The following is a 26,679-nucleotide window of genomic DNA, read 5'->3' on the forward strand; positions in this document are numbered from 1 at the left end:
GCTTGAAACAAGCAATTATGACGATTAACTCATGTGTAGAATGTTTGCTGAGGTAGTACATCAAGTGAGAATTAGAGCCATTTTCTGATAGAATTCTACAAAGCAACAACAATACAACAAACTGATTTCATGTGTGCCCCCCCCCCCCCCCCCCATCGGTGCCATTTCTGCTGGCCCACCATGAAACTGATTGCCACTCACGCTGCGCTATTCTCTAATCTGCTCAGACCTGAAACAGAAAAACACAATGGAAGGAAACGACCGATAATCACGGGGACGCAGAGGGGACGGCTGGAGGTAATGCTTCCTCGCTCTCAGAAAAAAACAAACAGCTACAGCAGTGGCCTTGGCCGTCTCAGTGTAAAGCTTCTCTTTAATGAGAATGAAAACGCTGCCCTCACAATAGCAACAGATTAAAGCCGGGGTTATGAATAACAGCACCGTATCTTTCCCTCTCTCTTTCATGACAGAGCAATCTTTTTTCTTTTTTTTTTCGCTTGTTACACCAGCTGCAGGTTGGCTCCCCCATTGCAGTCCTCATCTTTCACTGTCTGTCTCGGCTTCTTGTTTAATTAGCTGGAAAACGTCTGCGTGACGCGCCAAGCTCATGAAATACAGCTCTCTCGCTTCCGTCGAAGCTGGCTTGTTTGAATGGTTTTCATTTTTCTAGATAGCTAGAACCACCACCTCTCTAACAATGAGACTCCTATAACATCTACTATAGTGCGTTCATTCTCGTCGTATACTGCAAAGCTTCAAATCTAATGGTGTAAAGTCCTTTGGGATCATATTCTTTGCTGCACCACAATAGTTTTGGAATAATTCCAGCAGGAAGGATAGTAACTTTATCTAAATTAATTACTGTTGTCAGCGGTTGGGGTTACAGTAAATAATGTTTGTGGTCGGGAGGAAGCAACAGATTTCTGTTTGTGTGAGCGTGCCGGCTTCCCGTCGTTATCTGCCCGAGTGGCTCCCAAAATGTAATAAGTGTATGAGCAGTTGGGGTTGCTATCTGCTTCTCGCTTTTGTGTTGGTTGTCGGGCTTTTTCTCCATTGTGGAGCTTTCTCCGGGCAGCTCAGCTCACTGGACCTTGACAGCATTCCATTTGACGGGAAGTCCTCTGGGTTTTCGAGGAGAAGAGGCCATTCTTCTTCCACAGGCACACACACTCACTCGCAGCTGCTCTGTTGGAGGCCTGCAAAGACATGGGTTAAAGTAAGTGTTAATGAGATTCGAAAATATGGCCGCCTTTTCTCTGCAGATGGATCTTGTGCTCAGCAGTGAGTCAACAACGGAGATTTCTCTGAAAATCACAGATGTCAGTAAATGAGAAGCAAATTCATCTGTTTCATTGGACAAACTTCAGTTAATGCAATGCTCTGCCCTTTTGCCCTTGTTGGATGTTTCTTTTTGTCTCTTTGGAGACGAGTGTCAATACACTGGAGCGAGGTCAGGCGCTGAAAGGTTTTGGATTTAGTTCAAACCAGTTATTGGTTCCCTGCAGAGCCATACAGCTCTCTATCTGAAATGTTTAGCATATGATTATAAAACAACGTACTGTATTGATTGGATTTTTAAAAAACTGTTTACACTGCTCCGTTTTTTTTCTAAATTTCTCAGTTTTTTACCCAACTGTAATGCTGTTCAACGCAGTTGTCTGACTTTTCCAGCCCCATATCCCGAATATTTTCCAATAGGCTCCATTCATTCATTCCTTTATTTCAGTGAATGTGCAAAATGTGCAATACATTTTTGGCATATTGACTCTGTGGACCAAACTGCTGATCCTGGCATTGGGCCGATAGGACCACAGACATTCAGTGCACTCAAAGCAATATCCATATTCATGAGAAGCGTTGCAAACTGCAGTGCAGGTGAAACGCGAGGGCACGTTGGAGGTGCCAAAAGCTAACAAAACCATTTCACGTTCAACACGATTCTGTGAGTCTCCTTAACAGGAGATGAAGCAGAGTAGCCACAACGCTGACTTCATGGCACAGGCCTTTACTATGCGAAAAAGATAATGAAAAAAATTCAGTGTTAAAACAATGCACTGTGTTGCTATAACAGTACTAGATTGTATCAAATGGAAGAAATGCATTCATTAAATGATCTCACACTTGTATCTCTGATCATTTCTTCAACGGTAGCAAAGACAAAAAATGCAAAGTTTGCTGCTGCAGGAGGTATTATGAAAAGGCAGTGGTGGGCCGTCAGGGCCTGCAAGGCCTTCTCTGCTGGCCTAAACAGAATCACAAAATGATAGCAATTTAATAATTGTTCACAAATACACTACATGTATTATCATTTATTTTCCCATTATCTTATTTTCTCATTGCACAGCTCCTGTCTTCCTCAGTTGCTCTGCTTCCAGTGCAGCTTGTTTTAAGTAGAGCTTTTATCCAATCAGATCTCACCTCTGTGTCTCTAGGTAAGAAGAGAGGCCCGAGGTCCTCTAGGTAGACTTTGCAGATTAAAGTATATGGTTATTGTTGATTGTCACAGTCTTCAACCAATCAGATCTTTAGTTTGACATGTTGGGCGTATTATTTTATGTGCCAGAGCTACCGAGGTAGTCTACAAGTACATCAGCATTAACGTGCGTACAAGTGCTTTTGTTTTCTTACATCTGCAGTAGCGTTACAACTGTGTTCATTTGTCGACGTGTCGTTTTTATAATATGGTTAATATTGTCCCCTCTGATGTGAATAATATTTGAATGGCCCGTGCTCTTTAGTGTGCGGCGGAATACATATTTTAGCGCCACAGTGTTGCTGGATTGATTTGTTTGACTGGTTCTTGTGAGTTTGTTCTTGTCATTGTGTTAATTACTTTGATTTTGACGATATGCATTGTCCGTGAATGACGAAGCATCCTGTCATGCACAGGGTTAGGGTCGGACATTTGAGTCTCTGTTTGGGCTGTTGTTTTCTTTAACAAAGCAAGAATGATGGTCTGGAGAAATGTGGATTGTGTGGCGATTGCTTTAGCCCTGTTTGAATCAGTAGGGGACAGCTAAACGCTGCGGGGAGAGTTTGTAGCGTGTGAGCTGCTGTTTTCCTGCTAAGCTAGTTTAGCATAGTGTGCCTTCCAGAACACACGTGCCTCACCAGAGTACAATGTCGTGGTTCCGGGGTGGGCGTGTCAGACAGCATGTTGCCAGGTTGCGCGTAGTCCACCGACAACATATTTCCCACAATTTAAGTTACTGCATTTTCCAAATGCAATTGTATTATTCAAACGTATTGTTCAGTTCGTAAGCCTCGTACCGAACGGTTTAATACGAATACGTGTATTGTTACACCCCTAGAAACAAATAACCCGCAGCTGTGGCGTCATAATGAGGTTATTAGGAGGTGGTTCAACTGTAGTAGGACAGCACTGAAGAGTGGAGACACCAAGAACGAGCTGAAGTCACAGCGGAGCCGTGACAGCCTCTTCTGTTCAACATCTACATGCTTCCACGAGCTCAGATTATGGAAAAATAACAAAGCGTGTTATCATAATTATGCAGACGACACACAAATCTATATATAATAACTATATCACCAGGGGACTATAATCCCATACAAGGCCTGGGTAACTGCATTGAACAAACCAACAACTGGATGTGCCAGAATTTTCTTCAATTAAACAAAGATAAAACAGAAGTAATTGTTTTTGGTACCAAGGACGAACAATTGAAAATCACCGCTCAGCTTCAATCATTGATGTTAAAACCCACAAACCAAGCCAGAAATCTAGGTGTAGTTATGGATTCAGACCTCAACCTGAACAGCCATATCAAGACAATTACAAAATCAGCCTACTATCACCTGAAGAATATATCAAGGATTAGAGGATTTATGTCTCAACAGGATTTGGAAAAACTTGTCCACGCATTTATCTTCAGCAGACTGGACTACTGTAACGGTGTGTTTACAGGTCTCTGTAAAAAGTCTGTCAGAAAGCTGCAGCTGATTCAGAACGCTGCAGCTCGAGTCCTCACTAAGACCAGGAGGGTGGACCACATCACTCCAGTTCTGAGGTCTTTGCACTGGCTTCCTGTCCAACAAAGAATTGACTTTAAAATCCTGCTGTTGGTTTATAAAGCACTGAATGGTTTAGGGCCAAAATACATCTCTGATCTGCTGCTACCTTATGAACCATCCCGACCCCTCAGGTCGTCTGGGACCGGTCTACTTTCTGTTCCCAGAGTCAGAACTAAACATGGAGAAGCAGCGTTCAGTTTTTCTGCTCCACATATCTGGAACAAAGTCCCAGAAAGCTGCAGGTCTGCTGAGACCCTCAGCTCATTTAAAGCAAGATTGAAGACTTTTCTGTTTGCTGCTGCCTTTAATTGAACCACATTCAATTCATATATTAATCAATTTCCTGCATTTCTGCATTTTACGACTGCATTTTATTTCTTACAGTTTTTTAATGTTTTAATGAATGTTCTTAATTGTTTTTAAATCTCCTTTTCTTTTGCCTCATGTTTTGATGCTTTTGAGGGTTTGATGTGAATTAGACCTCAATGTAGCCATTAAGCATAGCATTTGCAGAAAAATAGACAAACGACAATTTCTGTTGTGTGACCAGGCCTTCGGGCAGAATGCACGGCAAGACACCTGTTTATGTTGGGGATCTGATTGGAGGATTGGGAACAGGTGTGCTGTCGGGAGTCGGGCTCAGCTGACGGCTGAAGGTGGGAAACACAGAGGACCGCTGCAGGCCGGGGAGGAAATAGCCAAGTGCCCGATGAAGAGCAAATGATTTCCAGGGCGCCTTTTCTTTTGTTAAGTGATATTGTCTCACTCATCACTTCTCCTCTCACACAGAGGAATATTCTCATGCAAACCGAGAGGTGTTTGTGATCACTAGTGGCGATGGGTTGGCAACCGTGTCCCCAGTATGCCAATGACTTCAATAAGAAAAATAGAATTCCTCTTCAGGGTACAATTAAAAATCCCATAATATCTACAATAAGTATTCTATCACATCAACATAAAAAGGTCTTGGTACTGTGGTTTAGGAATCAGGTATTCTTGTATTCTCACACAGTCTTCGACTGAATTGAATAGGAATACATATTTGCAGTATTGTAACCCCACCAAAAGAAATACGACTGATGTAGCTCTTTGAAAACCTAAGGGACAAGTTAAAAAGAAATGCAAAAACCCCCAAAATCCAGAAGCCGGTTTAAAAAACAACACCACGAATATCTGCAGCTGTTTGAGGTACGCACTGTTCCAAACTAATACTTCAGAGGCTGCAAGTAAATGAGGCAGCAGGGGATGGAGCCTGCCAAGAGCACTGCTGGAGTCACAGCTGTTCAAATGGAGAAGAGCAGGAGACAGCGGAGACTCTTATTATGATTCTGGGCCACTCACTCTGATTACACATTGGTGGCCCCTCTAATTGTCATCCTCAACAAAGATGAAGTAGCTTCCTGCTGCACAAAAAAACATAATAAATGAGTTGATTTGGCCAAAACGGGCAAAACAGCTGAGATTAGTAACAAAGCTGGAGGGTGGGAAATTATTTTGTGTGCATCCGCAAGTGTTGTTTTATCGCTTGATTTATTTTTTGAAGTTTGTTGTAGTGCCGTTTCCTTGAGTGGTGAAACCAGAAGGGCAGTTTGACCCCAAAGGGCCTTTGATTGATCAGGGCACTTTAGCCTGGAGGGGTCCTGCTGTGTCCACAGTGGGGCATACGAACATCTTTATCACTTCCCCTTAAAACCCGGGAATCACTCTGCTGTGATGAATGAGGACGAGGCAGGAGGAGGGGGAGGGGTGTATGTACAGGAACTGGGGTGACAGAGCCCAGGGTCACAGTAGCACACACAGCTGGACGGGGGCGGAGGAATGAGAGTAAGATGGGCAGGCCTGGAGGCGGGGGTCTTATAAATGTCCGCCGCTTACGGCCAAATACTCAATTAGCTGATCTGACAAAGTGCTCCGTCTCCCCTCTGTCTTTTCTTTTTTTTTAACTGGCTCGCTCCAATGTTTGTCTTCTGCTCACAGGAGGAGGATGTGGGGTGGGGGGGGGGGGAGCCCAAGGTCAAAGAGGCAGTTTTCAAGCCCATTCCTTATCATCAACTGAATGAAATGAGACTTCGAGTGGAATTCAGTTTTTTTTATTTTTTTATTTTTCCAACCTTGGCCTTATTATCAGAGTTTTGGCTGTGATGATATTATGCTCACCAACTTCATTACTTAGATACGGGCTGCAGGGAGTTCTGCTTGTAAAATAGTCCACTATTTCAGATTAATCCCCAAAGTAAAATTCAGGGGTGATGGCCAAAGCTATTTCCACAGTTTTGGACATAATGTCCTGGGTTAAGATCGCTACACAACAGAGTCCATGGGGCATCGTAAATATTATTCATGAGACAGCTTTTCATTCACGCAATGTGTGACAGATGATATCAATCAAATACTACTTCAGGACATTTTGGGTGAAAATCCTCCCTTTTATGGTTGAGATAATTGGAATTAACAGTTTCAAACTTGTGTTCACTTCGACCCGCAGCCACATGAATGATGATCAAAACTACAAAAAAAAAATTTCTGGCTAAGTAGCAGGTAAATAAAATGCAACGCGATTTCTAGATCAGTGATTCTCAAAGTGTGTACATCTGTAGATCTATAATAATATCACCCAACTTTCTTCTTCACTTCCATCATAATTACAAGGCGGCAACCTCCGGTTCTGAAGAGAGAAGCCAATGCGGTTGTCTTCATTGTCTTAAACTTGCATATTCTCTACTGACCAGCAGGTGGCGACTACTCTGGTTGCAAAAGAGAAAAGAAATTAGATTGTATGGAAGTCAATCACTTGATTTATTTCCTCAGTAAACATTGTAAACATGAGTTCATGGTCTACATCTCTAGATTCAAGTCTTCTTCAGTACAGCACGATGTTCAATTTGTAAATGATGGTCCATTTAGAGTCAAATCGACCATAAAGCGGAATATGCTTTCGGGCGGGGCTACCTTGTGATTGACAGGCTACCAGAGTCGGATATGGCATCCCTAGGTCACTCCTTTGCCGTCCAAAAGATGGTCACTCCCTTTCACTGTTTGCAAAAAAGCCAAAATGGCGACGGCCGTAATCCAAGATGGCGACAAAGCGGCAGTCCACAAACCAATGGGTGAAGTCACGATGACTTCGTCCACGACAAAAACTAAAATCTATGATAACTATGCACAATTTGTCACTTGGATATGAAAATATTTTATTTTGAGGCACTGAAAATAACTGATTCTGTTTTTTTTTCTGCAGGAGAATAGTCTTGTAAATGAATGAAGTGACTAGAAATGATGAGTCATGTGTATGAAAATAAATGAATCACATTTACTTTTTTAAATGGACTTCCCAAGATCCTACAGCTCAGCGATTATCTGTTCATACAATGTAAACACAGCTAATAGGAATATTGATCAAAAATACTGAATGTACCTGCAAAATGTTGACTGTCAATGTATTTTCTTTCTTTTTCTACAAAGTCTGTTGCTTTCAATTCTTTCCTGGTTTAGTTTACACGATTACAACAACAAATAAAGATCGAAGTGTAGGTCGAACATCAAGTCTCAGAGCGTTATGGAATACATATTACCTGTACCTAAGGTCCGAGGAGACACGTAGCGGCATGGGCGTTTGTCATAATCGCGGCCTTAACGGTATGTGTGTGTGAGTGTGTATACGACGCGGTGGCAGCGGAAGGCTTCATTAGACGCCCTCTATCGTCCTGCTGTTCCATTTGCAAAGTGTGAGCAGTAATTATCCTCTCTCATTACCGCGACCCGGAGAGGCGAGCCGGAGGAGCTCGCTGGGACCCTTCAGATAACACTGTGACACGGGGAGCTGTAGAGAACAGCAATACTTAAACACTAACTACACAACACATAACAGCCCTTATCTGGAGGCTCCAGCCAGCTGACAGCGGCTCACTAAAAACATATTGAGGAGGGCTCCCTACGGAGCACATGAGGTCTGAGAAGAAGCTCAGATATGAAGACTTACGCACACATATAGGGTAAAAACTCACAGCAGCCTGGCTTTAACTTTACCTCTACATGTGAACATTTTGCATACGGGAGGACTGACAGTCTGTCACTAACAGCTCTCACGAGCCCAGTTTCCACTGAGGATAAACTGGTCTCATCCTCAATATTTGTAGTATTGAAAGACCCTGAAACGTTTTCATATGTAAGGTTGTTTCTGTGTGACGGGCTTTTTTATTCACTTTTCATACATTTATGTTGATGTCATTCATTGTGCTGGGTTTCTTTTACTTCTTTGCCATTCATTTATTCTACTCTGGACTGGATTCCTAACAATGTAGATGCGTTGACACCATTGTGCTATCACTGCAGCTCAGGATAACTTGAGTCTTTGTAAGTATCACATCTTTACCAGACTCAGCCAGATAATTGGAAATCATGAACCCATTATTGTTGTTTTTTGCTGTAAAGAAGCCATCCACACTCAGATAGACCTGTCAGATAGACCTCACTTGTTCTTGCACACAATTCTATGGTTTTCCGTTCTATTGCAACACATTCTCACTCTCGACTGTTAAAAAAAGCCATCTACGTACCCCTTTAGCTTCAGCTTTGGCGTGTCATTTGCGGTGTGTCCGTTTCCACTCGTTACATGCCAAGCGTCTATTTAAAATAAACTTCCATCTCCACAGCAAGTGACGAGCGAGTGACAAACAAGTCACATAACTGATGACTGACATGTTTGACCCACCCACCGCATCCCTCTCCCACTCTAAGCCATATGTCATGCTATTTATACTACTTTTTCGAAGGGTCCACATAGGGCCTTTTTCCTGGAGAATAGTGGCCGCCGGGCAGTAAGGGAGTGCTCTGAGCGCTTCCTTTCCTGATGTTTCTGTGACCACGATATTGTAAGAGTGAAATTGTGTGATGTAAACATAATTAGGTAAACACAGTTTTGAACAAAATTATACATGTGCAAACATAAGTTTTAGTATGATATCGAATATAAGTAATCTTGTGTACACATATTTAGTATCTATAGTTATGTTAAGTTGATGATCTGATAGCAGATATGACCACTAGTTGGTGCTGTTCAGGCAGCTGGAGGTTATAGGGTTAAGTAATAGGAGAAGAAGGAGAGTTGGAGGATAGCTGGTCTTGGCTTGTCTGGTTCGGTGTTGAAACTTGACTAAAGTTATGAGTAAAACCCAGAATGTGATTTATTCCTTAACATACACTCACGTCGCTTCCAATATCTTGACAATGTATCACTACTTTAACCACCATTGTATGTTCGACTAGCATTGCCATTTGCTTTGTATTATCTATTTGGGCTACGAACAATTTGTTTTACATTCTTTAACCATGAGCACCAAATGGAGGATGTCTGCTTTATACTTTTTTTCATGGATGAAACTTGTCACCATTCAATCTGACAGCCGTGACGTTAGAGCAAGGCGACACAATGTGCACGGGGAAAAAAGCATAACGGCATCATTCAGTGTGTTCCTGGCCGATCTGCTCCCACGAATGGGCGTTGTTCATCGTGTGTGTCCGGCGCCGGGTGCGGCGCCTTTTCTCTCGGTGGCCAAATGCGGCCGTATACGCTCTCTCCTTATTGGGAATAATTGAAAAAGGAGTGCATCGGGTGACCAGGTTCAACTGGATTATTTGCAAATGTTATTGCAACTATTTTTTTGAAATCAAATTCGATCTTAGCTTTTGTATTTTGAAGACATTTCAATGTATAGAGCACATTGTGGGGTAAGACCTCTTGTGCAGAAATCTGACTCCTGCCACTTTAGAAGCACTTCTCCTGTTTATTCCCCAGAATATGGTGTCACCCCTGCCCTTTATTAGACACTCTCCTCTCTGCCATGCCGGGCATGGGATTGACCTGAAGCCACATACCTGGGTACCCATCCCATCTGGCCCATTAGCTGATGTGTGGGTGGTTGTATGCGAGTTCTTTTTAAGCCCTATTTAGATATTCTTAGTAATGTGTTTCATTGTGATTATGATGAAGGCATTCATCTGACAATAAAGCTACTGCATACTACAAGTGTTGCTGGAGTTTAATTACCTGTCTCCAGTTCTGATGGTGTTGTTGGTAATTTAGAACTCAACTGAGTTGAACTTGCTTTATGATACAGGCTTAACATATAAATCATATCATTTTCATGGTTTGACCTTTTGCGCCCTGTATGAAAAAATGTGTTATGTTTCTCCACTCATTTGTTCAGGTTTTTCCTTCCATGTGTAATGAATTCATCCGTATTTGCTTTTTGAAAACACCATGGCAGCAAAGCGTTGTAGAATCAGTTTGATGAAGGTGAGATGAAGCTAGAGAGAGATCGCTAGTCAGTACGGGGGTGGTACAATACCCAGCCGTCAGACTGTTTGGGACAGAGAGCCCTTTGGCAGCCTCGCCAAGGTTTACAGCTGAAAGCTCTGCAAAATGTTTGCTCCTGTTTTGGATCCACACCATCGCCATTATTTAGCCAGCAAGCTTGCCAACACCAATCGCCCAATTAAGCATTCGGCAGTGCTCTCACTCTGACTTTGAGGTCATTTTCGCTCCGGCTTTACAACACCATGATTTTAATTTTGCAGATAGTACATCGCCAGCTCATTGTTATGGATAACGGCTCGTGAAAAACTGTTTTAGCGAGGCTCGTTTAATCACAGAAATTAAACAATTCACATTATCTCTAGGCCTTGGCTTTTATCTCAATCTAATAGACGTGACCGCATCAGAGCTTTTTCAAGCAAATTTTCGAGCTGCTGCCAAGATTTTACTGATCACTTACAGGGATGGGCTGTATTCCTTGCCTTTTTTATCCCCTAAATCACAGCAGAGGATTGTTAGGAGAGGTTTGTTTTTCCTGTATCTAAAAAGAAAGGTAATTGGGCCTTCTCGGTTTGGGCTCTGTTGAAACGAGCTTCCCTCAGCTTGGTTTAAGAATACACAAAACATTTATCAATGTGCTTCTGCCTTCAATTTGTCACCATTACCTTTATTTGTTTATCATTTTTAATTGTTCATGGCGATCATGGAGCGTCTCCTCATTGCAAAAAGAAGTCAGATTGAATAGAAGTCTATGAGAAAATGACTCTACTTCTCACTTGATTTATTACCTCAGTAAACATTATAAACATGAGTTTATGGTCTCAATCTCTAGTTTCAAGTCTTCTTCAATCCATCAAGATGTTTATTTAGTGAACTATGGTCCATTTAGAGTAAAATAGACCAGAGTAGAGGAGAGTATATGCTTTAGGGCCGGCTTACTGTGATTGACAGGTCGCTGCTGCTACCAGACACCTACACGCCGTCCGTCCGTAACTCCTCTGCATTCCAAATACGGTCACTTCCATTCATTGGTGGAAAAAACATGGCGGAGGCCGTAATCCAAGATGGCGGCGGCAAACTCAAGACTTAAAAACGGTGGTCCACAAACCAATGGGTGAAGTCACGATCTATGCTTACAACTCATGTGACTATCGAGTGGATTCACGGATCACTTGACTAGCGACTAACGTGACTAAAGACACTCTCCTGGACAAAAGTCACGATACTACGTTAGCTGCTCTATGCGTAATGTGGATGGGTAGCATGGACACATTAAATAAGTGAGCAAGCTGAGTTATTGTATGCTTTGGCAATGCGAACGGGTTGCTCAACATGTTTCTGAAATAGTTTGGTGTAACAAGGTTGCAGAGAAAACAACACATTCTCACACCCAACGCTTGCAGAGAAAACAACACATTCTCACACCCAACGCTTGGTCGGTGGCCCTAGGTTTCAAGCTATGATGCTCTACGGCGTGTCAATGCTCCTTACATGCAAGGTGTCTTTTCAAAATGAACTTACATTTTCACAGGAAGTTAGGTCCAGGCAACAAAACCACCTAGTTAGGTTCAGGACAAGAGCGTGGTTGACGTTAACTTGACTGACTTAAGACTCCCTTAAATATGTGTGAAGGTTACTTGAATAACTGAAACTATTTTGACACTTTTTCTCCAGTTTTAAAGCTTGAGTTCAATATCACCAAAGCCATGGAAGTAGTGTTAATCCACTTTTAAAGCAGATCAGATCATGAAAAAAAAAATGCAATTTATTGTATTCATATGAACCACCTCTTCATCTGCTGAGCGTTGGATTTCTGGAATGTAAGTCGCCGCTCAAAACAACACGATGAAAAAAAACTGCTGAGCTATTCTTTGTGCCGTGAGCAAATCATCTGCTTAGTTATCATGTGTCTTAGGTGCAGAGCATTCTATCGACGTTTGTAAAATGTCACAGCTGAAAAGCAACGGCAACAATGACAATGAGACTGGAATGCAACGCTTCACGCGGGAGCATTGTTGGAAATGTGAGACAATGTGAGTGGTCAACAATATATCATAAGAGTTTGTATTGCTGCAGTTAATACAATCCAAATGTTTGCATAATAATTACATTTTAATAATTTTAATAAAATAATTTCATTATTTTTGTCGTATTTGATCAACGAGGGAAAAAAAGCAGTTGGTCACAAATGTGAGATATGAAGTAGTCTGAAGGAACATAAGCTGGCAGGAACAAGTTGTGAGACAATTTTTTTTTTAATTCTCCATTTTGGATGTATACCTTTGAATAAATAAGGCAAGCAGTGCATGAACTCCTGGGGGCGTTGTTTGTTTTCTCTGCTTTTATTCTTACGTCCTCGCAGCGGCCGTTGTACTTGTACACAAAGGTCAGTAGGGTGTTATAAATACATCTCTGATCATAACCCCCCTCCCCCATAACGAAGCCGCTCTACATGATGAAGGGCCTCTGCAGAAGACGTGGCCTCCGTTTGACGTCTGGTCACACCTACGGGCCCGAATTGTGTAATCACACTCCCTCTCCCAGCCATTAAGACGAGAAAGTGACATTTATTCGACAGCGGAGGTGAAATAAACCAGCCCTAATTGGCTCACGAAGGAGGAACGCCCCACTCGCCCCCCTCGGCCCTCTGTCAGAGAATAAACCTGCCAGGGGGCGAGGTGCAAAGCGCAAGAGCAGACTGACCTTTGAAGACTCACCGCTTCCTTGGAGTGGACTTGCAACGGCAATAATGGCAGCGAGGAGTGCAGCGCCGAGCTTTTATCTTAAAAACATGCCGACAATAGTGACCTCAGATCCATCAAATGGTGTGAAATGGGCCACGTTATGTCACAAAATGGAAATGAGATGGAGCGTCTTAACAGCCTCCTTTAATGGCCTGGCTGACCTTGCAGCCTTGCGATTTCATCAAAATAAGATTTCTGACACTGTAATTCTTCAGGAGCCCGGCGAGGGAAGCTGTGTAAAACATCATTTACTGACAAAGTAACATCATTTTCTCTTACGGATCCAATTTAAGGACCCTCTGTTCGTGAGCGTGTCACAATCATCTTCACAGTTGTCTTTCATCCTTTTTTTTCACACTATTAAAACTCTGTTCCTGTGCGGAGGCGGTATACACAACACGCCAACAGGGAACAATGCTCTGGCAATGCTCTGGTAGCAAGGCATTAGAAGAATGTTTGCAAACACGTTAAGACAATAAATATGTGACACTTTAATTGTACTGGAATAAAGCGCTACTACCACACGTTACACCTGCTCTTCACTGCCAGAAGCTATTGGTGGAAAGCCTGAATGTTGCGTTATTATGGCTTCGATGTTTTTCTCGAGGGGACGGACATCCCATTCACAGGAGAGTACATGATGTACATGAAGTACATGAAGAGGAAATAAACGCACATGCAGCCCCCGATATTCACTCAAGATTTAGGATACTTTGTGCTGTAGGTCTGCTTTCAGTGGGGAGATGACGGGAGGGTTTTTAAAATGACACCAAAAATAATAAATTCTTGCTAATGTTAATAAACATACATTCATCTCAACCTGTAATACAACAACTTATGGTAATGCTAACCCTAGTGAGCTGGAATTTAAAGAATTTCAATACATTTTTTATATTGAACTGATAGTTTGGATGTTTTGAAGTGGGGCTGTATGAGGTACTTATCCACAGTCAGTGTATAGTGGAAAGGAGTTATGTATGGAAGCAAAGCAATGTACTGCTGTGGATCAGTAAAAAGTATTTCAGCTCAAACAAAGGCCCACCAGAGAGAACCCCCCCCCCCCCCCCCCATCGATTTCAGTTTAAATGTACGTTATATTTGGAATATTTTCACCGCTCTCTGTGGATTCATGTCCCTCTGCTGCACTAATGTAGTAGCAAGCTGAGTACAGATGGGGATATTAGGAATGAAGTTTAACTGAATGAGGATGTGAATCGGATCGGATCGAAGTGGTGCTATTTGTCATGTACGTCTTGAATTGTCTAGTGAGGGAAAGATGCACAAAATGAAAGTAAAATAAAACACAGCATGCAAGATTTAAAACTAAATATAGTTTGAAGTCACAAAATATCAAGAATCTTCTCAAAAACAATGTCCTTGGCTGACTTAGCCTTGATTCATCTTCAATTCAAATGCCCTTAGAGAAAATTATTTTCATAAAATTGCGCATTATCTCCTTTAAATCCAAATGTATACTGTAAATAAAATGCAGTGTATTGTTGTCATTCATGAGTAATGTCTGGAGAACTTACTGTCAACCCTAACCCATCCCTGACCCTTATGGCCCCAGAAAGCTCCATCAATAAGATGTTCAGGGCAGCAAGAGAGGCAAACACAAGGGTAAACAAAACCTATATTGCCTGAAGAGAAGCCAAGAGAATCAGCTCAGATAACAGACGTTTAAAACACACAACTCACTGAACTTGTCACAATAACTGTTAAACGTCTTCTTATTGTGCTTGCAAATGTCTGCGCTGGTGATAAGAAGTACTTGATTCCGTTTTGATGTTCAGATGGTCCTGATAGCGCCGGTCGTAATGCAACGACGCTTTGAGTGATGACTATCTTAACGTGAACCTTATCTCCCTCAGGTCCCCTTGACTGTACTGTTCGTACAGTAAAACCCACCTCTATAACAATGCATCACAACAACAGGCGGGGCCAGCAGCCGCAGCTTTAAGAAATAGCACTATCACATCCTTATATCCTCTCCCCGCACGCAAAACGAGACATGATGCATTGAGTGGATGTCCACAGTTGACAAGAAATTCAGTATATCAAATAAGCTCAGTGTGGCGGGCCCCGGCAGCGTGTCTCCAGGTAACAGTACTTCAAATGGGTAAGAGATGTATCTCACTGATCCTGTGTAGGGCAGGAACAGAGATGAAAGAAAATGATTCCTGTTCAGTTAAGGAAGTAAATGTATCATAACTGCCAAAGAGTCCCGGGAGAGTAAAGGGAGGTATCACTCCTCCCTCCTGGAAGACCTTCACAGGCTTTGTTAGCATACAGCCTTTTATCATTTGTTCTCTCGGTACAATACAGTATGCATTGACAAGCTGTTCAATGTGTATTTCTGTTTGATGAGCCTTGAATTTGACATCAGTGCAGCGCGACTCCAACTAATTCTTTAGTTGACATCGAATCTCGCACTCGTGGTCCGTTGATGCTGTTCTGTCAGCTTCTCGCCAACTTTGAGATAAATCATCTTCTGGTGTTGAGACTAATACTTTTTTTACACGCGTGAAGACATTTTTCAAGTCTCAAACCTACGATGCAAAGCTCATGATAAATGATCAAGCAATATTTCAGTAAGTTCATACTAAAGACGTGGGACCGACCCCTGATGTCCAGTGGAATCTAATGGACGAGGCCTTGCTTGAAAAAGCAAATATTTATCCTTGTAAGCGTATACAATGTGCGTATGCTTTAAGCATTTTTCGAGTCAGAGAGAGAGAGAGCTATTGATTACCGGGCAGATTTGAATGAGTCTGTTCACTGAAAGAGTGTATGAGCTGATACACCGTGGCGCTAGAGTGTAGAAAGATGACCCATATTCTCTCTTTACTTCATGCATGACAGCAAACAGGGACATTTGCAGAGATATTATAGCTGATGTTGTGCCTTAATATAATATATGTAATATAATTAAAATAGAGCTTTTGATTTTACAGGACGAATTTTGCTTTTGTAGATCTGTTGCACTGTAGGAATCTGTACATTCTTTCATTCGGAGCTGCGCCATTGCTTTATTTCACTAAAAAACGTTTTTTCCCCCAGAAAGATGAGTGTGTATATGTAGGTTTTTAAATATGTGAAAAACACTTTTTGATATTGATAAACAGTGTTCGTGACCAGTGAAAATGTTAGGAAAGTTGCTTCTTTTTTATTCTGTATGTGTGACCTTACTTTTGAACAACATTTGAGCGCTCCTTGGACAGATTTAGTTTCTTGGATGACAAAGAAAGCACCGGAGAAATGTGTGTGTCCAACAGGGTATAATTTCCCCATCACTGCCGATTGGAGCTGGAGCTGATAAATACCTACTGAAAACTACTGCAGAGTCATTTGTCACCATTTGTCATTTCACCTTTCCCACCAAAAACAAATGCCAGGTGTGAGTGTTAGTTTGTTTTTATCAAGTTGGAAAGAGCATTAAGACTAAAAGTTACACATAACTCAAAACTAACATAATAATTATAATTATACTGTACATTAAAGCAAAAAGAACGTGATACAGTTTCTTGGATGACGACGCAGTAAATTACAATATCTACCGTTATCTCACAAATAAAGAATGTGTGAATAACTGAAGACCAAGCTTGATGCTTTTCCCAATTAGTTTAAGCACCCCTTATTGCACGGTGCCAACAAATAACACCTACTTCTGTATTTTCCTCATTACGGAGATGCATATGTCTCACTGGGATGATGGGATTAAATCATGTTATATATACACTCACCATGTAGGAGGAGATCATGCTGGAGGTGGGAAATGTCACACACCCATAACGGGGAGGCAGTCTGCTAAGTGACAACAGTGAAACGCAACAGGAATCTCATTACCCACCAGGACAAATCAGTCCGTAATAATGATAATAATACTTATAATAATAGGGCAATTCTAACCAGTGTCCTTGTTGAAATTCCTTAAAAAGCTGATAACGGCATCTGACCACTTGCATCTGTCTTGGTGGACCCCCGCCAACCCCCCCCCCTCCCCCCCAACCCCTCTGTGTGCTTTGTAAGGACACAGATGACTGCAGGCGACCGCTCTGGATACATTCTTCGTCTTCTTTCCTTTTTTTTAGCACGGTAGCGACAGACAAAAGCGGGAAAACAGACTCAGTACCAAGAAATCTGCCGACAAACGGGGGAGTTGTGACAAAGCCCCCCCCCCCCCGTGCCCAGTGACAGAGACGAGTGGGTCACTTAACCCGAGGCATTGTTCTCTGGCCCGCCCGGCTTTGAGAACCTCATCTGCTCAGAGAGTTCAGGCTCCTGCGGTAGCGTGAGCGCTCCGAGTAATTAATAACATTATGTTCTGTAATTACCTTCTATACCCCCCCCCACCCCATGGCCCAAGGGAACAGAATTGCAGCTAATGGGAGTAATACTTCAGGTTTACAGAGCAGCCACAGTGACCAAGACTCTTAAAAAAACTGACCCAATTACGTTCCTGCTTTGAGATGAAAAAACTGAATCCGGAAACTTACTGCACACATGATCCTTTGGGTTCTATTTTATATATTTAAAATAAATAAATCCACATAGATACAAAACAGGTGTGTGCATATATTGTTGCCAATGTAATTAAAATGTACAACCATGGCTCTGAGATGCAGATAACATTCCTCTGGAGAAAGATGCTTGACCCATTGCCCCCCCCCCCTCCCTCACCCACTCCGTCTTAATAAAAGGGAAACAGATAGCCATGGGAGTTTACATTGCCTGAGTCTCATCATTAGTGCAGCACAATGTGGAAGCCAAAGCCCACTCAAATCACCTTTTCATTTCAACCCAACCGATCACAGCGTTCTACCGTGGTTACAGGAGGGAAACGTGGTGCTAATATGTGCGAGAAACACATTTTCTAAAAGATGTCGACGCGTATCACCATTCCTTCATGTTAAATATGTCTGATCAGCATTTATCACGATGATGTTCAGTGCACGGCATCGTCCCTGAGATTGTAACCCGTTTCAAAAAAGGTCAAAAGAATACATTTTCCCCAATTTTTAAATGAATTAGGCATGTGAACTTTTCTTAGAACAATTGCATAATGATGAGACTTTACTTATCGAGGAAGGAGAACCTTCTAGAACATATAACCCAAGCAAAGATCACCATTGACCAGAGCTGCATTATGGATGTCACATATAATGAACCCCAAGAAAAGTGCTGGGCTGTTGGGATCTTTTCGTCAGATTAAGGGAGAGCTGAGGCACGCTCCAGGAGGGACACAGTAAGGGTAAAGGTTGTCCGTCTTTGTTTGAAATGTAATGTATTTGAACTCTCTGGCTGATATCTTAAGTCCAAAGGGCCTTTTTTTATGATAAATAATTTGAGAGGACAGCGTAACGCAAAAACATCTTTGCACTGCAACATTTGTATGCCATGAGGCTGCCATGAGAGGGTTAATAGCATGCTGAGCGTACACTCAAATTAGAGAAATGGTCTTCCAATAGAATATTTGGAGGCATTCAGTCATGTGTTACATCAGTGAGCCGTGCCTGCCCTATACCAGATATTCTGTATAAATAGTGTTCACAGTTCCGTTCATGAGTGCGCTTATGTTCCATTTGATTTACTGCTAATGGTCTAGCAGAGGCAAACCGCAGCTCCATATGACATTGCCAGGGATGGTAATGATAGAACCCAACTTGATCTTTCCCGATTTGTTTGGGTGTTTACCGAAGAGGAGCAGCGGAGGCGCCGCGCAGACCACCTGGGCTGAAACGAGACGGATGTAAATTGATGACGCCCCTGAACCATGAAGCCGCTGAAAGGAAACAAAATGGAGCCTTGCGAGCAGGCACGACAAGTAGTAGAACAGTAGAATAGGATTTCATGCGGTCTGGCTTATTTGTGTCCGTGCGCTGCCCTTGTTGAGGGTGTTTGTTCATACGAGGGCCCTAGCTGAGGTGATCGCCCTCAACAACAACCCTGAGTGAATAGAATGATGTCCGGCATACAAGCACATTGAAAGGGCAGTTGTTCTGCACGTCTCATCTCAACCTTGGTCGGGCAAATAACCTTTGAATATGGACAACATGTATTGCATTTACTGTCGTCGCTTTTCAAAAAGCTTACCTTTTAAGTTTTGAGGAAACATTACTGAAAACCATGTTCAAACGGAACAATTTGTTTTACAATGCTGAAATACAATTACACCTATTTTTAACTCATCAGCTACTATATTATTTTGGACAGGACATATTACAGTATGTCCTGTCCAAAATATATTTAATATCTCTAAGACGCTCCTTTTAGCCAAGAAGCTAACCGTTGTGCCATATCAAGGAGGGCCCCGGTGCAATCGTATCCCTTTTTAGAGACTTCATGAATTAAATACATAACTATAAATCCAACACTGAATGTTTTCTGGGAGTATTTATCCATTTATTTGTCTTATAAACAGGTGTTGTTGTTGTAAGCCGTCCATCAGCAGTACTCGTTGCATTGGGTTGAGTCTGTCGACCGATCAGAGGCTGTGTTACTTCTACTTGTCAACCAATCGGTGACCTTGTTCGGTGACTGTCGTCAATTGAATAACATGAGATTTAAAAATGACATTAAATGGTAGTAATGTATAATATGGTAACTGTGGTCTATATAGGACCGCAGTGGCTGTCAGACAGATACATGCTTGGTTTCAGACATCAATAACACACATTTAGAAAAAGGTTTTGGGCTTATTAAAGGCTTGTAGTTTTTCTTTAAACAAAGTCATTGGCAGCAAGAAAAACAAACACACTGTCATGGTGGTCCTTGTGTTAAAGAGACAGAGTCAAACACAGTGTCAGAAAAAGGTGTTTTTTATCACTAAAGTATGTAACATGTTGGAATAAAAAAACCAAATACAAGTATGAACCTGAACACCAACATGATACGTCCGCTTTAAAAGTCAGTACAAGGATATCCAGTCACCATTGGCCTTGTTTCTTGTTGTGATGCTTTTTCTTCACAATGAAAGATTCGATAGGTAGCACGAGAGAGAAACACATGGAGTATCGGTATGATACAACATTGCTTAGAAAAAACATGATTAAGGAATTAAATCAACCACACAGGACCTCCATTCACATCTCAGAAGAATGATGTGCGAATGTAACTGTTCGCAGCATCATCACACACCTGCAGGGCCATCAGAAAGGTAACATTATTCAAAAGCCATCAAGAGTGCGGATATGAGGCTATGGGAGCAGATGTTTCAATGATATGAATGAATTCAATGAATGACACTCGGCAACCTCCTTAACTCCCACTCGACACCAAACTAAATTCTTGCCACCTACACCACTCCTGCAATTTTTGAGCGCCAGCCGACGAGCACGCTAACCTTTTCAGCTCCCACAGTAAATGTATGCATATTCGTTCTGTGTGGGTACACAGGCCTTGAGGAACTGAGTGTGATAGTGACACCACTGGCACACAGGCGGGCAAAACATGATCTGTATTTTCTATTTCACGCAAGTAGATACAACAGAGGGAGAAGTTGAAATGAAAAACCTTGCTTTCTGGGCAGCCGGTACACAGGTGCATCTGTTTTGTATCATCAGGCTCGGGGCAGGAATTGCTTGGCAGCGGCCAGCTTCACACAGTGAGGTTATTTTGCCTTGGAAATGAATCAAATCTTGAGTATTCCCTGTTTTCTTAAATTTGGGACATATTCAGTGGAGAAAGCCTTGAGGTGCCATTTGCAGCTGGTGTCTGCTCAGATTGTTTTCTGATCAAAATCAAAGCAAATGACGAAATGACTTTAAGAAAGACACAAATAACTGGAGACAACTTAAACCTTAACTCAACCTATTTTTGGTAGAATCTTGGAAAAGCAGTTACCTTATAAATTGAAGCTACCCTGTGGGGTTTTATAGGCAAATAGATTTGTATTGAGGAAGGATTTTTTTTTTTTGTACCAGTAATTGCAAATGAAATGCTTACTCAATGGCCGAAGAGCAAAACCATCTGAAAATGCCTTTTTCAGATGGTTTTGCACTTGGTGCAAGTCGGAAGAGGTTCTACAAAACGATGCTCTAAATTAAGTTTCAACAAAGGGCAGGATTATCTTGCAGACAGACTGAATATCAGCCTTCCTTGTTCTCATCATCCAAAGTGAAATCCGGCAATCAGAAAATTCTGCAGATAGGAGGTTTTGCGCTTTGGCCATATGTATACTCTCACCACCCACTGTAGAGCCTTATTGTTGAGGGCGGTGCAACACCAGCAAACTCCGGATGGTGCACCTAATTAGCTAAATAAGGAACATGCCGTGTACAAATTGCCAGCCATAATGAGGAATGTATTATTCCCCCCTACATTACAATATATAGCGTATACAGTACTCTCCAAAAAGATAGTGGTGTAATGCAAACTGCATTTAAGTTTCGTGAAGAGCACACACCACGTGGTTTAGAAAACCTTCTGCTAGCCTGCAGATTTGCAGGAAGATAACATTTCTCAACATGTCCCTAAAGATGCCCTCTGAAACATATTTCACACTCAAACCGAAAACGTAATGAGCCGTTCAACAAATGAATCAACGGAGTGAAAAGTGACTGGGGATGAATGTAACTGCCCTGCCAGCACTAATTGCTAATTATTGTTATTAACAATTCAAGCGATGGATCACAACATTTATATCAAGGATGTTCTCTGAAACAGAAACTGGTTCATGGTATGTGTCCGGGTTTGTTCAGTAGGATTCCTTCCATTGCTTTTACACCTCACTTTCGGTTGATGTTAAAAACAGGCAGCTCCTTGGCCAACGGGCTGGGGCTGCCCGTGTCCCGAAGCATTTGCACTTTATTTGTAAAACGACTAAAGGCAGAGTGCAGTTCAATAACTCAACCTGACCTCCGGCCTCGCCTGTGCGGAGAACCTAGAAAAAGATGGGATTTAAAAAACGTGCTGCTTACCTGATCATATCTGCTCTTGTTATTTTACCCCCGTTGGGCAAGATAAAAAATACATTTGTCAATTCACGAGAATAGTCTAAACGAGGGTTTACAATATATATGGGCCGGCCTTGACACATTTTCTGAGCCGAGTTTCTTGTTTTTCGAAGTTTTGCGGACATATAAAATATTGTTTTGCCACCCCTGCTCAGAGTTGTCCCTTGTATATTCTCGCTCTAACACTGGCTGACTGATAAATGACCACAGAGGAGCCATCAGAGCTGGAAGATACAGCCTGGGCTGAGTTGATGCGTGGACTTTAATGGCCGTGCCGGGGACATTAAGGAGAAAGCAAACTGACAGCAGTGGCTACATTCTCTGATCCTCTTGGTAATGGCCCCTGTTTTTCTCAGCACAACACAAAGAAGCATTCTTATATATTACAAAGGCTAAATTGCATCGGCAAAGCATACGGCGTAATGTTGCTTTCTCCTGTAGTTTGAATGTTCACAGGGAAAGGGATGCTTGAGAGTGGGTATAAAAAAGAAAATGGTGTTGGCATTAGCACAATTCTGTTTCTCTTGTTGCTGCCAGCATCCTTTTTGAGGGTGTGGGTGTGCCAAGAGTTTTTTATGACATCGTTGCTGGTCCCCATTTTCCCCATGAAATTCCCACAAATTTAGCTGCATTTTTGTCTTGATTTCGTGTCATTTGCGTGGTTATTACTGCAGCATGTCTGGCATTAGACATAATACATCCAACATAGTAAAAGGAAGCGTGGGGATTGGATTCATTCAAAGGGAAAAGACCTTGAGACGATCACCGCTCGCGGCCGACCACCCAGCCACACGTGCCCGACCGAGAGACGGAAGCTAAGCTAACCCAGCAAGGACTTAAGGCTGTTCCACCACCTGGTTGGCTTGTGGCTAATGTCCGGTCGCAGGGAAATTCAGGCTAACCCTGCAACTGGAGGTTGGTGACTGTTGTGCCCGAATCTTTAAAGACACGGGTCTCATCATTGCATCCCGGATCAAGCTGCACTTAGCGGGCAGATCGCAGGACAGAGAGGAGTCAGACTCTGTTTACATGAAGGACGACCGGTGCTCGAACATAGACAAAACTGATGCACCGTGTTTCTCTGATGTTGAATTTATTATGTTGCGATGGCGTCCATATTGACCGGAGAATATTTTGTTGCTTCTGATCAAAAAATGCACTGGAATGTTCGACATGTTTTTTTTTGGCCTACAACTGCATTTCATTGTGCAATCCTGATATGATTGAATCCTACTGAATACGCAGATCTTTAAAGTTCAACTAGGGTTGATAATCTTGAGACACTGGCAAGGGTACACAAGATGTTTTATAATTATCCAACCATAGGAACCAGCCCACTGTTGCCAACTCTCTCCCAATGAAGGAAGCTAGCAGCACAAGCTCCAAAACTCACTAGATCTAGCGAGAACAAACAAAACGTGTTTTTGCTAACCCTAGCTTGAAGTGAACTTTACATTAAGGTGTTTGAAATGTTTGTCTTTAAGTGCTGCACACAATAAATAACCTTTGAAGGCAGTTAGAACTAAATGTTATTCCAAACACAAACACCATTTAAATGGATGCTTATTGAATCTAACAGTTCGACAAGGTTACAACATGAAAGCTGTCATGAATTCGCTTTACCCTATCTTTGCTTATTTTTCCCCATACCCTTGTGGCGGTATCATGACCAAACACCTGCAGGCCTTTTAAAAAAAAAAAAGGGTGAAAATGAGAGGGTCTGCAACTTCAAAAGGGACGAGGGATTTGTGTCAGGGATTCTATTTAAAAAAAACAGCGTTATCCTTGCTCCAGGCACATATCTGTGAACTTGCTTATTGGGAATCCAGCGCGCTGCTCAGAAAAGAAAAGATTTTAAAAAACAGGCCGTCAGACGATCCTAACATGCCATAAGTGAAAGTCAATGGAAATCATTAACAGAACAGTTGAAAACAGATGAGTTTCATTGACAATGATGAATTTATTTATTCTTGTGTTGTCGTTTTATGTGTCATTTACAAGATTTATTCAAAGAATGAATTCAGCATGTCTTTGTACAGACACTTGTTAAAGATTACGTTTATTTCTGCCATTGTAATTACAAGGTCAATACGACCCATTTCACTAAGTGCTTACCGGAATCATGTCATCAACAACAAATGCATGAAGTAATCTCTTTTCCCTTCTTTTCCTGCAAGTCACAGCCTCCACCATCATGAGAACATTGTTGATTGTGACCCAACCGTGATCCACTTTCTTTTTTTTCTTTTGTTTTTAATCAACAGCGCAGTAAATAGGCCCCAACAAAGGTGCCCAGCTGGAGTCCAATGTCACGATCACAGTACTTTGCAGTAAATGGTATCCATCTCCATCCACCAGACACTGACAGCTGTGTTGCATGTCGTTGACAATAAGTGCAAAGTGGCTGAAAACTACAAAGGATCATTTTAACCAAGAATAAAAATGACAAATCCATATTAACTTACTTAGTATAATCAGGTCATAATTAAATGATAAAAATAAAAATAAATGTAATATTAAAGTGACTGCAATCCAAATAAAACCAACTGGTATAACTTAATGTTGTTAATTAATTCCCACAGTACTCCTTCACAACTGAGACATATTTCAGGGAGAGATTTTTGTAAGGGTCTTAAAAAAAAAACTGATTAATTTACGATAAATTAAATAATTAAAATGTAATAACTATCAGTACATGTATTCAACAGCCACTGGAGCTTACGGAGGCTAGACTTGGCAAAGTTGGTTTTGGCCTTAGCTTTTGAAACACGGCACCCTCTTTAAATTATAATCGGTCAGCTATTTAAGAGCACTTACACAGTGCACCCACAGTAGCCAAGATGATGACGACATCTAAAGGAGCAGTTACTGACAAGAATGGATGATTGCGTATCCATGCACTGCAGCATGGGGATTCAAAGCAAACCCACATAACCTCAGTGTTGTGCTGTAAGGCTGTAGATTGGTAGATTGGATCATGTGTAGGGAAAAAATGGAGGTGTCGGAACTGAGCCATCCATAAAATCCAAACCGACCCACCTACATTAAGCCATATGATTACTGTCAAACAAGCCTTGTAGGTGTACATCACATATTGTGCTACAAAGACCTGTGTCACACTCCCTATGTAGACCAGAGGAACAGATCACACTCACTGGGGACACAACTCTTCTAATGATCACCTCACGCTGTCGCACGGTCTTCGATTCTATATCAGCTTAAACACACACTTTTTTCAATTTGAGTCAACCTCTGCGTGTCGAGGAGAGCTCGGGCTATGTAATTGAAGGCTGAGGTATGTGGGTCCCTTGACGGGAACACTTACTGCCTGGACAGTGTCATACATGGCAATTTCTCTCATGGGGGACGGTGAGGACTTGTTGCCATGCATCTCATCGTACAGTAGATGTCTCATTGCCGCCGAAGATGCCCCTCCGCCCAGAGGTGAGGGTGCTGATGGGGGAAACAAAGTGCCTTGCCCTGCTGACACCAGACAAACTGACATCAGACAAGAGCCTCATGTTCCACCTCGGGGACCTGCCGGTCCGAACAGCTGTCAGTCGAGCCGAGGACAGAGTGAGGGGAGCCCCGGGTTCACACACAGACACGGGGAACACACAAACACTGCCTTTGACGTTTATTTTCTGACTTAGCTTACCAAACATCTGTTGTATTCACTTAATGTAATATCTCTTTAGCGATCAGCCTGCAAGCTTGTGAATTTATCCGTGAGTTGTTATCTCGTCGTGTTTGGAACAATACTATACCAATAAAGATGTTTTAAAGGTGCCTTATTTCAAAGATAGAAGGTACTTATTTAACAAATTGTTGTTGGTATTCAGCTTGTGTCCTGCGGTACCAATAAAGTGTCAGTGATACAGGTGAGGATGCCCACGAAGTGGCCAAAGGAGGGTCATTTAGGAGCAGCTAAAAAAACTATGAACAGGAAGGTCTATAAATCCACTTGTAACGGCTATTCACACAATCAAGACAGGTCCATGAATTCCTTTTGTGGATGTAATACGTTCAGAACATTGAATAGTTTTCTTTCATCTTGCTCTCTACTTGTATCTTTTCAATAGGTTTTTTAGTTCAGCACTTTCGGGGATGAAGAGGATGACATATAGGTTTTGGTTTTGCTGCCCTTTCGCTCTCTTGTGACAATACTGTGCCAAGCTCTGGGTGCTTTTCTCTACCTCTAAGACTCAAACAAAAGATTGTGATTTTTTTTATTACACTGATTTAGCAAGTACATTTTATTATTTATCATAATAAATACAACAAATGAATTGGTGAGGTGACAGTGGACAAACGCAGGTATAAAGGGACCTACATAAAGAACCTACTGGCACATACCGTACGACAGCAAAATACCCTGGTTTGATTCCAAGGCACTCTCACAGTTTGAAATAAAGACAAAATAATTCTCAATTTTTTAAATATATATTTACCAGATATGACATGCAACGCAGCTCTGAGATCAGTTGGACGCACAATGGCCAAGGATGTCAGATGAAAGTAATACACTGCTTTTTCATTGCATGTTGCCAATCTTATTCAAAAAAAAAAAAAAAAAAAACTGAACTCATCTGTGCTCTCCGTACTCTGACCCCAGTCAGCTCACAAGTGATGCGAA

Source organism: Melanostigma gelatinosum (genome assembly GCF_949748355.1).
Source record: "Melanostigma gelatinosum genome assembly, chromosome: 18".
Classification (NCBI taxonomy): Eukaryota; Metazoa; Chordata; class Actinopteri; order Perciformes; family Zoarcidae; genus Melanostigma; species Melanostigma gelatinosum.